At 41.8% G+C, this 10,546-nt stretch overlaps 1 long non-coding RNA gene across 1 annotated transcript; it reads left to right on the forward strand.

The window, feature by feature from the left end:
* The first annotated feature begins 481 nt into the window (after positions 1-481).
* On the forward strand, positions 482-7,219 carry LOC143273195 (uncharacterized). The gene is made up of 3 exons (XR_013051088.1): positions 482-618; positions 4,427-4,543; positions 5,653-7,219. It is a non-coding gene; the product is annotated as an uncharacterized LOC143273195 (long non-coding RNA).
* The last annotated feature ends 3,327 nt before the right edge of the window (positions 7,220-10,546 follow it).

Consider the following 10,546-nt stretch of genomic DNA (forward strand, 5'->3'; position numbering starts at 1 on the left):
GCACCTGAGCTCAGCACCCTCTTGCTATCCCCTCCCAGTCCCATCCGGGCTTCCTGACTCCCAGATACTCTTGGTGTCTAGTGCCAGCTTCGACTTCCTGACACTGGGCTGGTTTGGTTGTACTGTGCTGGGGGAAGAATTGCTCAGCTCTGCTTGGGGTTTTGGGTGGAGCCATGGCATGATGGACGCTTGGACGTTCACTCTTTCAGACCCCACTGGACAGCCTATTAAACACTGGAGGTTGTCCCAGAACAAAGAATATTTTTTTTCCACCAAACAGAACATTTGGTATCAGAGACAAACTCACAGCAGCTGCCTGTTCCATGACGCCAGGTACTCAATTATTCACTTTCCCTGGGGAGGAGGAGATACCACATCTCTCATAAGTGCACGGAATGTTCCAGCTTCCAGGTTGGCTGCGTGTCGTATTAATTATTGCTTAGCATCCTAGCAAAGATCAGATCTGAGGCTGGGAGGAAGGCATGCGGCTAAAGAGATATCTGAGGGCATAGTGGCACATTTGAGTGTGACTGCTGAAAGCTCTGGGTTGATCCTCAGCAAACCTGGTGTGAACTCTGCTCAGACTCCAACATAAACTCACTTCCTCACTAGTAAAAGGTAGGGTAATGTCAGGACTCTACAAGAGAACAAAATGAGATACAGGCTGTGAATTTTGTTTGTTTGTTTTTCAAAAAAGAATTTCTCTCCCTCCCCATCATCTCTTCTCCCCTCTTCTCTTTTAGTTTTTTGAGACAGGGTTTCTCTGTGTAAGAGCCCTTGGCTGTCCTGGAACTCTCTTTGTCCTGCCTCAGCCTCCTGAGTGCTGAGATTAAAGGCATGTACCACCACACCTAGCTTGAAACCTTCTTATCTGAAATGCTCTAGACCAAGCATTTTGATTTGAGACTCCTTTACACTCCTAGGCTTTAAAACATGTGCATACACATGCTGAGATGTCTTCAGGACAAGTCCATTTCTGTATACCAAATGCATGCCTGTTCTGTTACCAACACAGAGGCAAGGCTAAAGGGCAGACTGTTCCATGTATACCAGAAATGCAGCCAATCAATGCACTTTGTGACAAATAATGAGTCCACAAAACACTCTAGGAACTTAAATCGCTGCTAACACTGGTTATCAGCAGTGAGGACAGATGCCAAAGGGGTTGGGAGTGTCCTAGTGAGCATGGGATGGGCAGTGAACCTTAGTGAGGATGCTGAAGATGCTGTGAGCCTTAGTGAGGAGGAGGAAGATGCTGTAAGCCTCAAAGAGGATAAAGAAGATGCTGTAAAGCTAGTTATAGATGAAATGCACAGCATCATGTGTATATGGAATGCCACTGAAACAAATACTTTAAATGGCTAACATAGCAAACTTCTTATGTTGTGTAATCTTTGCCACAATTTTTTAAAAAAAACTTCAGAAATGTTACAATTGAATTTTTGTCTCCATCTATATATAACCAGGCAACTAAAGATCAGACCAATTTTTGCCTTAGTAATATCTATTAATGCTGAATCCATTTTGTTTTGGACAATGTCTGTTTGAAGACACCAACAGAAAATGAATGCAGTAGAGCTTGAAGGCCAAGGTCCCAGGGGAAAGATGAGGCATTGAGCTAAGCTGACATGCTCTATTTTTTCCCCCTGAAGGATAAAGATGGAAGACTCCTAGCACAAGAAACCAAGATGGATTATAGAGCTACAGTGATGAATTTAGTGTTAGTATGGCATTGAATGGAAGAAAGCCCAATATGGAAGAGAGTAGGAAATTAAAAACTAGCATGCTCTCTCTTGACAGATATAGATAGATAGATAGATAGATAGATAGATAGATAGATAGATAGATAGATAGATTATAAGTACTAACTGACAGCTAGATAGATGGTAGGTGATAAACAGCTGATAGATTAGATAGATAGATAGATAGATACATACATACATACATACATACATACATACATACATACATACAGGTAGATGGAGAGGTGGATAAACACAGAGAAAAGTGTATCTCAGGTCCCTGTACCGCACACCACACACATCTGCTCCGGATGGATCAGAGTTGTAACCAATGAGAAGAAAACAACACAGTTACTGGAAGGTAGTACAGGAGAAAGCTTCATGGTCTTGGAAAAACATTTCTTAAACAGACACAAAGGGAAAAGGTAATTTAGACTGTATTAAAGAGATTTGTATTCAGCAAAGGACACCATTGAGAGTGAAAAGACAAGTCAGAGTGGGAGAACATATTCAAAATGAATGTATGATAAATAACTCATAACTAGAATATATTTAAAAAATCTTATAAAGGGATAAGGAAAAAATGTAATATTTTTAAATTGAGTGAGAGTCTAATAGACATGTTACCAAAGAAGATATCCAATTGGGCAACCAATATAAAAAATTATAAATGCAAATTAAAACCACAATGGCATACTACTGTAATATGTCTAAAACAATAATAACAGAAATCGACAGTGTTGTTCTGAATAGAATGCCCAGCAACTGGATGCTCGGATGCTGCTGCTGGGAGCTTTCTGTCAACTATTGGGAAAATTACGGTCAACACAATAGTGGAATATTCTAAGTACACACTTAGACAAAATGCTGCTATCCCTTGTACCAGGTGACAGAAAAAATGATGCTATCCCTGCACCAGGTGACATGTTCAAGAATGATTGATAATAGGTGTGCTTATTTGCAGCAGCCCCAACCTAAAAGCAACATAGGACTCCATGAAAAGTGGAAACAAATTAAATTCTTTGTTTGCTTTTTTTTTTTTTTTTTTTTTTTTTTTTTTTTTTTTTGAGAAAAGCTTTCTCTGTGTAGCTAGCCCTGGCTGTTTTGAAATTCACTCTGTAGACCAGGCTGGCCCTGAACTCACAGAGATCCACCTGCCTGCCTCTGCCTCCCAAGTGCTGGGATTAAAGGTGCATGCTACCACCTCCCAGCCAAATTAGATACTTATTGTGAACCAGTAAAGGGACACTCTATAGAAGTAAAGAGGAATGGGCTCCCAAAAGCACAAAAGAAAAAAATCCTGTGTGGTGTGTTTGTCTGTGGGGCATGTCCTGTTTCTTGCTTGAGTCCGATATACTGCAATATTCACTTTGTAAAAGTCCATGGTGCTGCACCCTTTGCATATGTGTGCTTTTCTGTGTGAACATTACACTTCCATAAAAATAGTTTAACTTAGCCGGGCGGTGGTGGCGCATGCCTTTAATCCCAGCACTCGGGAGGCAGAGCCAGGCGGATCTCTGTGAGTTCGAGGCCAGCCTGGGCTACCAAGTGAGTTCTAGGAAAGGCGCAAAGCTACACAGAGAAACCCTGTCTCGAAAAACCAAAAAAAAAAAAAAAAAAAAAAAAAAGTTTAACTTCATAAATGAGAGCAAATGGTTGTTTAAATACTTTGGTGTTTCCATGGGGAAAAGTGAAAAACTGGATTTCAGTTACTACTACTTTTCTGTGTATGACTGGGAGTGTGCCCTCGGGTATATACCTGTGTAAAAGCCAAAGGGGAAACAGCTCAGAGGCCATGCCATCTGCATTTCTTTTTTCTTTCTTTCTTTCTTTCTTTCTTTCTTTCTTTCTTTCTTTCTTTCTTTCTTTCTTTCTTTCTTTCTTTCTTTCTTCCTTCCTTCCTTCCTTCCTTCCTTCCTTCCTTCCTTCCTTCCTTCCTTCCTTCCTTTCTTTCTTTCTTTCTTTCTTTCTTTCTTTCTTTCTTTCTTTCTTTCTTTCTTTTGTTTTTTTGAGACAGGGTCTCTCACAGACCTGGAACTTCCCTATAGTAAAGCCATGAAGTAGTCTGTGGCTGGCCAGAAAGACCCAGAGATCCTCCTGTTTCTGTCTCCCCAGTGCTGGGGCTCCAGTGCACAGCTTTTCTTTGACATGGCTGCTGGGGTCAGAACTCAAGTCCTCAGACTTTCAGGTAACCATTGTACTAACCGAGCTAGCTCCCTGGTCTCTAAGTACTCGTTTTAAAAAGAAGATCTATTTTATCATTTTTAAATTATGTGTCTCTGTGTGGGTATATACACATAAGCGCAAGTGCCCACAGGGGACAAGAGAGGGTGCCAAAGCCCAGGCAGCTGGGTTACAAGCATTAGTGAGCCTCTGAGCCATCTCTCCAGCCAGAATACTACTTTACATAACATTGCCTTAATTTTCTGCAGGTGGATTATTACTTATATACTGAAAACTTATTAAACATGCCATTTAAAATTTTATTTTACAGCCGGGCGGTGGTGGCGCACGCCTTTAATCCCAGCACTCGGGAGGCAGAGCCAGGCGGATCTCTGTGAGTTCGAGGCCAGCCTGGGCTACCAAGTGAGTTCCAGGAAAGGCGCAAAGCTACACAGAGAAACCCTGTCTCGAAAAAACCAAAAAAAAAAAAAAAAAAAAAAATTTATTTTACATCAATCCAGATATGGATACATGAAGAAAAGTGGTTTAAAAAAACAGTAGACCCAACAGTTTCAGCATTGTAACAGTCATGTATGAAAAGCCTGCAATTAGCCTCATCTCCCATGGATGCTTTCAAGGTTGGTAAGAGACGGTAAGTGGTTACTTTTGCCACATTTATGGAGCTTATTACTAGGGGTCCTAAACCAAAGGAACAGATCAAACTGAAAGTTACAGAGAAAATAAAAACATATTTCTAAAGGAGAAGATAAGCCTTATCAGGAAGCAACAGCCTTCTTTAGCTGAGCATTCATATGCAAAGTAAACTAAGCCTCGCCAACCTCACTTTGCCCACCCCTACTCCAGCACCGTTAATGGAGGCTAATCCTGTCTCCCTGTTCTAACTTAGAGATGACATCTTCATGTTACCTATTAGTATGTTAATTAGAGACCTAGGATGTCCTGAGGCTTGAAGAGAAATTCCTGTGCAAATCTCTGCCATTTAAGGAACTTCCAAAGGAGAACAAAGAATTTCTTCTACCTCTGTCCCCATTAAAAACCCTGAGATCACCTCCCCTTTTGAAAATGGGGAGTGCTTTTCTGTAAGGTAAACAGTCTCCACTCCTTTTTTTTTTTTTTTTTTTTTTTTTTTCTAATTTAAAGAACTTTAATGTGTAGTGCAGGCTGGCCTCGAACTCAAGATCCTCCTGCCTCTGCCTCCTTCAGCAAATTCTACCGGTGCGCGCTACCACAACCGGCTCCTTTTTTTTTTTAAAGTCCAGACATGAATAAAACTATCTACTAATCTCTATTTCAGTAGGACTAGTGGGTGGCAGGACCCCCAGGAACTAGTAACAGGGGCAAGTATGCAGAAAAGGGAGATACAGGATATGTTAACTGACCCTGAATCTTTGGAAAACCCCAATGGGGACTACCAGATGAGCACGCAGCATACAACTCAGGTGACTTCCTAAACAGTAGCAATAAACACTGCGTAAAGAACATTGGGTCTACTAGGAAAGGACCTGAATAGACAACTCTCTGTAAAGATCTTCCAACAGCCAAGAAGTGTATGAAAACTTCTTAGCAGCACTAATGATCAGGGAAATGGAAGTCCAACTACCCGTTACCTCATACCTGCTAGGGTGGTATTCCCAGAAATATTAAGAGCTAACCAGGTTTGGTAAAAGTGTGGAGAAAAGCAAACATGTATATACTATAAACAACAATGTAAGATGGTGTTTTGCAGAAAAAACTTTGCTGGGTCCTGCAAGTAGAAGCATCATCCAACCATACGACTCTGCCATCCCATTTGCTAGGTATGTACTGAAAGGAAAAGAAATGGGCACCTCATGGAAATATTTGTACCCCAATATTGCATCATTGCTCATAATGGCCACGATATGGAATCAGCAAATGTATGTGTTGATGGGTGAATGGACAAACGCATTTTGATGTAAATGTATACATTGGGATGTCACTCAACTTCAAAAAGTTCATTTATAACAATACAGATAAAAAACTGGAAGACCTTATGTTAAGTGAAGTAAGACAGACACAAAAGGAAATTTGCAAAATCTCATTTATATGTGGAATACAAAAATAAATAAATAAAAAAGCATAGAAACAGAAAACGGAACTAGGTTTGCCAGTGAGGAAATGGGAAAATGTAGCTTAGAGAATACCAATGTGAGGCTGGTGAGATTGCTCAGTAGAAGTGCTTACTGCCAGGTCTGCCTATCTGAGTCCAGTCCTAGAACCACAGATGTAAGAAGATAACAGACAGCTGTAGGGTGTCCTCTGCCTTCCCAGGCTCACTATGGACCTGTCCATCTCCCTCCCCAGAGAAAGCAGCATCCACCATTCTCTGCATGTGACCTCAGTGCTCTCCTTTGGTTGGCTAATAGTGGTAAACATTAGTATCCAGAAAGTTACTGAAAATAATAAAATGTAGCTGGACTTTCCTTTGGGCCACCAACTCACAAAAAATGACACTCAGACTTATTATTAATTATGACAGCTTGGCCTTAGCTTAAGCGTTTTTCCAACTAGCTCTTGTAACTTAAATTAACCTGTTTCTATTCATCTATGTTCTGTCATGTGGCTTGGTTACCTCTCCTCTATACTGTATATCCAACTGCTTCAGTGTCTTACTGGCATCTCTTCACATGCCTCGATTTTTCTGGAGTTCCTCTCTATTCCTGGAAGTACTGCCTATTCTCTCCTGTCTAGCTATTGGCCATTCAGCTCTTTATTAAATCAATCACAGTAACACATCTTTACACAGTGTAAACAAATATCTGTAACAATAAACTCTAAAGGTTTCCTAAGTCCTCCCTATAATAACACCACTTAGACTCACATTCATTTAAGAAATGCCTTTTTAGAAAGAAAGGGCTAGCCGTAGAGAGTCTATGGAGATTGGTGTGCAGTCTTGGCTCCCACACTTTCCTGTGGTAGGAGCAACAGGACTTCTCCACAAATAAGCCAATGAGCTCTCTTTAGCTGTGACCCTGAAACTCACTGCATTTGAGTGCAGAACCCTAGCTCTTTATTTTTATTTTTATTTTATTTTTATGAGCATTGGTGTTTTGCTTGCATATATGTCTGTGTGAAGATGCCATATCCCCTGGAACTGGGGTTATAGATAGATATAAGCTGCCATGTGAGTTCTGGGAATTGAACTTGGGTCCTTTGGGAGAGAAGCCAGTGCTCTTAACCGCTAAGCCATCTTTTCAGTCCCCTCCTTTTTTTTCTTTAAAGTACAAGTTTCTCTTCAGCTCAGCTTTCTCAAAAAGGTGTTGTATTCATCAGCTTCAGTCACTGTGACATGTCTGAGAAAATACTCTTTTTTTTTTTTTTTTTTTTTTTGGTTTTTTTTTTTCGAGACAGGGTTTCTCTGTGTAGCTTTGCGCCTTTCCTGGAGCTCACTTGGTAGCCCAGGCTGGCCTCGAACTCACAAAGATCCGTCTGCCTCTGCCTCCCGAGTGCTGGGATTAAAGGCGTGCGCCACCACCACCCGGCTGAGAAAATACTCTTTAAAGGAGGAGATACTTAATGTTGGCTCTGGTTTCAGTCCATGGTCCATTGGCTCTGTGTGTGGGGTCTGTGATAAGGCAAGGCATCATGATGAGAACATGCAAAATAAATTATTCACCTGATTGTAGGAAAAGGAGAGAGAGAGAGAGAGAGAGAGAGAGAGAGAGAGAGAGAGAGAGAGAGAGAGAGAGAGAGAAAGAGAGAACATATTAAGGGCAACTCCCAGGGAGGGACCTCACTTGACTCATCCTAGCTGTCCCACCTCCGAAAAACTTGACCACCTCCCAACAGTGCTGCAGGTCAGCAAAGAAGACTTTGGCCCACAGCTTTGGGGAACTCGTAAGGTGCAAACGGTAGCAAGCATCTGTTGATCCATTCTTTCCTGCACCACCCTTCTTCGCTTCTGGGGACTGTGACCTAAGCATCCTAACGGCTAAGCAGCCAACCAGTGGGTTAGTTTATTGCTGTCTATCAGAAAGCACAGGTTATTTAGGGATAGCTCTGAATGATTTGAGAGATCTTTTCAGACCTAAGAGCTGTCCCCATTGCACTGGGACAAAGCTTTTGAGGGTAGCTGGTTCCTACAGTGACTAAGGCAGTAGCAGGCCCTTGACTTTCAGAAGTGTCATGGCCAGCTGCATGGGCTTCAGGAAGAATGAATGTATGTTTGAATGCAAAGTGCTAGACCTGCGACTAAAACTCACAGTGGAGGAATGACTGGCCTTTCTTCCTCCACTATTCTATAACTTAGATTGAACAAGGCTAGCTTCTCCAGTCATGTTACAAATTCCCCAAAGACAGAGATTCCAATCCAGCTCTCCTCCCAGTCTGTTCTCCCAGCAGCCCTCCAAAGCGTGAGAGCAGAAGTTGGATCCTCATTTGTGTCTCTGCCCTGACTTCATAGAAACTTCCTTGTTTGCTTTTTAAGGATTCTGTGAATAAAGTTAAAATACAAGTGTGCTTTATGTGCATCTTTATACTGTGCGGTGTCTCTTTTACTTGCAAACATAAAAGCATGGATGAGGAAGTCACAGAAGTGTCATCCTGCCAATCCTGCAGCTAACACTTGCCTGTGTATTTTATTCTTTCCAAAGAGGATTTTTAGCCAGTGTATAAAATAGTAGGTTTCCTTATGACATTTGTATACATTCATGTCACTGTACTTTGGTTATAGTTGCTCCTTTATCACCCTGTCTGATTCTATCAGCCCCATCTTTCTCTCCAAATAGTCATGTGGTGTGTGTGTGTGTGTGATACATTCTACATATGAGGAAGAACATGTGATATTCATTTTTCTTTTATCTCTCCCATTATCCTTTCTTTTTCCCTCTCCCGATTTTAGAACTCTTCCTCCCTACAAATACTCACCCTCTTACTTCATATTACATATACACATATGCATATATATGTATGTATGTATTTGCAGATGAGAGAAAGCATAATATCTGCGGGTTTGTTCTATTTTGTTTAGCATGATGATCTCCAGTTCTTTCCATTTGCCTACAAATGTTATGATTTCATTTTTCTCTGCAGCTGAATAAATCTCCATTGAATGTACGTTTATGGGCTTCTAAGATGGTTCTATATCTTGGCTATTATGAACAGCACAACAATAAATGTGGATGTGCAGGCATCTCTGTGGTGCACTGGTTTAGAGTTCTTCAGGTGTAAACCTGGAGAGGTATAGCTGGGTGTGTGGTGGTTGTATTTTTAGTGTTTTGAGGAACCTCCTTACTGAGTTCCATAGAGGCTGCACAGGTTTAATTCTCACCAGGAGTGTGTAAGGAGTACTTGTGCCACGTGTTCTCACTAGCAGTTGTTGCCATTTGCTTTCTTGTTAGCCATTCTGACTGCAGTGAGGTGGAATCTCAACGAGGCTTTGATTTTCATTCCCTGATCGCTAAGGATGTTGAACACTCTTTTCAAGTCGTCATTGGCTGGTTTGTAGTTCTTCTTGAAGAACTGTTTAATCAGTTCACTGGCCCATTTGTTGACTGAATGATTTGGTTTCTTAGTGTTCGATTTTTCTGAGTTGCTGATGGATTCTGGATGTTAATTCCCTGTCATACATATTGTTGGTGAAGCCGTTCACCATTCTGTGGGCTGTCTGTTCACCCTGCTGACTGTTTCTTTTGCTGTGTGGGAACTCTAGAGTTTATGCAGTCCCATGTTTCAATTCCTACAAGTATTTTTCTAAGCTATCAGAATCCTTTCCGGGAAGTCCGTCCCTGTGCCTAGGCTTTGACGTGCTTTTCTCTAGCACATTCAAAGCTTTGAACCTTACTTTAAGTCCATTTTGAATTGACTTTTCCGACTGTTTTTCTATCAGTTTTCTCTGCCCTTGGCTTATGATGGAAAAGGAACTCCTGAGAGGGAAAGGAACTGTGCTTACCCTGCTCTGCTTCTCCTGGCTCCTTTCTTCAGTGTTGGAAGTGTCTGGTGGACACAGGGAAGCAGTATAAACAAGCTAGAGCAGGCATCTCATGGCTCCTTGGTCGTTCACATCATTGTACCTGCAGTTGAATCAAATTCAAAAGGAATGCTGCCTGTCTGCGCTCCTCAGCGCCCCCACTTCCTAAGCTGTGAGTATAACAGCTTGGGCTCACTTCTACTACTGTAAGTTCCATAGGCTGTGGGGCCACTGGGATTTTGTGCTCATGGGGTATCTGGAGCTTTGTATGCAAATGAGGTGGCAAGGAAGGAAGCATGCATGTTGCTCAGGTGTGGCTTTCTTATCATATCAGACTTACATAATGCAGATTTAAGGATGAAATTATGAAAAGTTCCAGACAACCACCACAAAGCATCAAAGCAAGCCCAGGCCATCTGGGGGCAGGGTCATCTGGGGGCAGGGCCATTTGCCAGTGTGCAGTTTATATACCTAGTTGAAAATCTAGAACAATTAAAAGGACCAAGGGATCAAATCATCTCTACTCTTCAGACCTACAGGGCAGACGATGGATGCTTCCTCTTAGAAAATTACCAGTAGCACATTCCCTGGGAGCCAGGACACCCCACCTGCCCAACTACACTCCAGGTCTTGAGACCAAGGTAAAGAGAGGTTGTTGCAGGTCTGCAAGGCTGGTGGTCTCAGATATCCATGC

Source organism: Peromyscus maniculatus, chromosome 5 (genome assembly GCF_049852395.1).
Source record: "Peromyscus maniculatus bairdii isolate BWxNUB_F1_BW_parent chromosome 5, HU_Pman_BW_mat_3.1, whole genome shotgun sequence".
NCBI classification, from domain to species: Eukaryota; Metazoa; Chordata; class Mammalia; order Rodentia; family Cricetidae; genus Peromyscus; species Peromyscus maniculatus.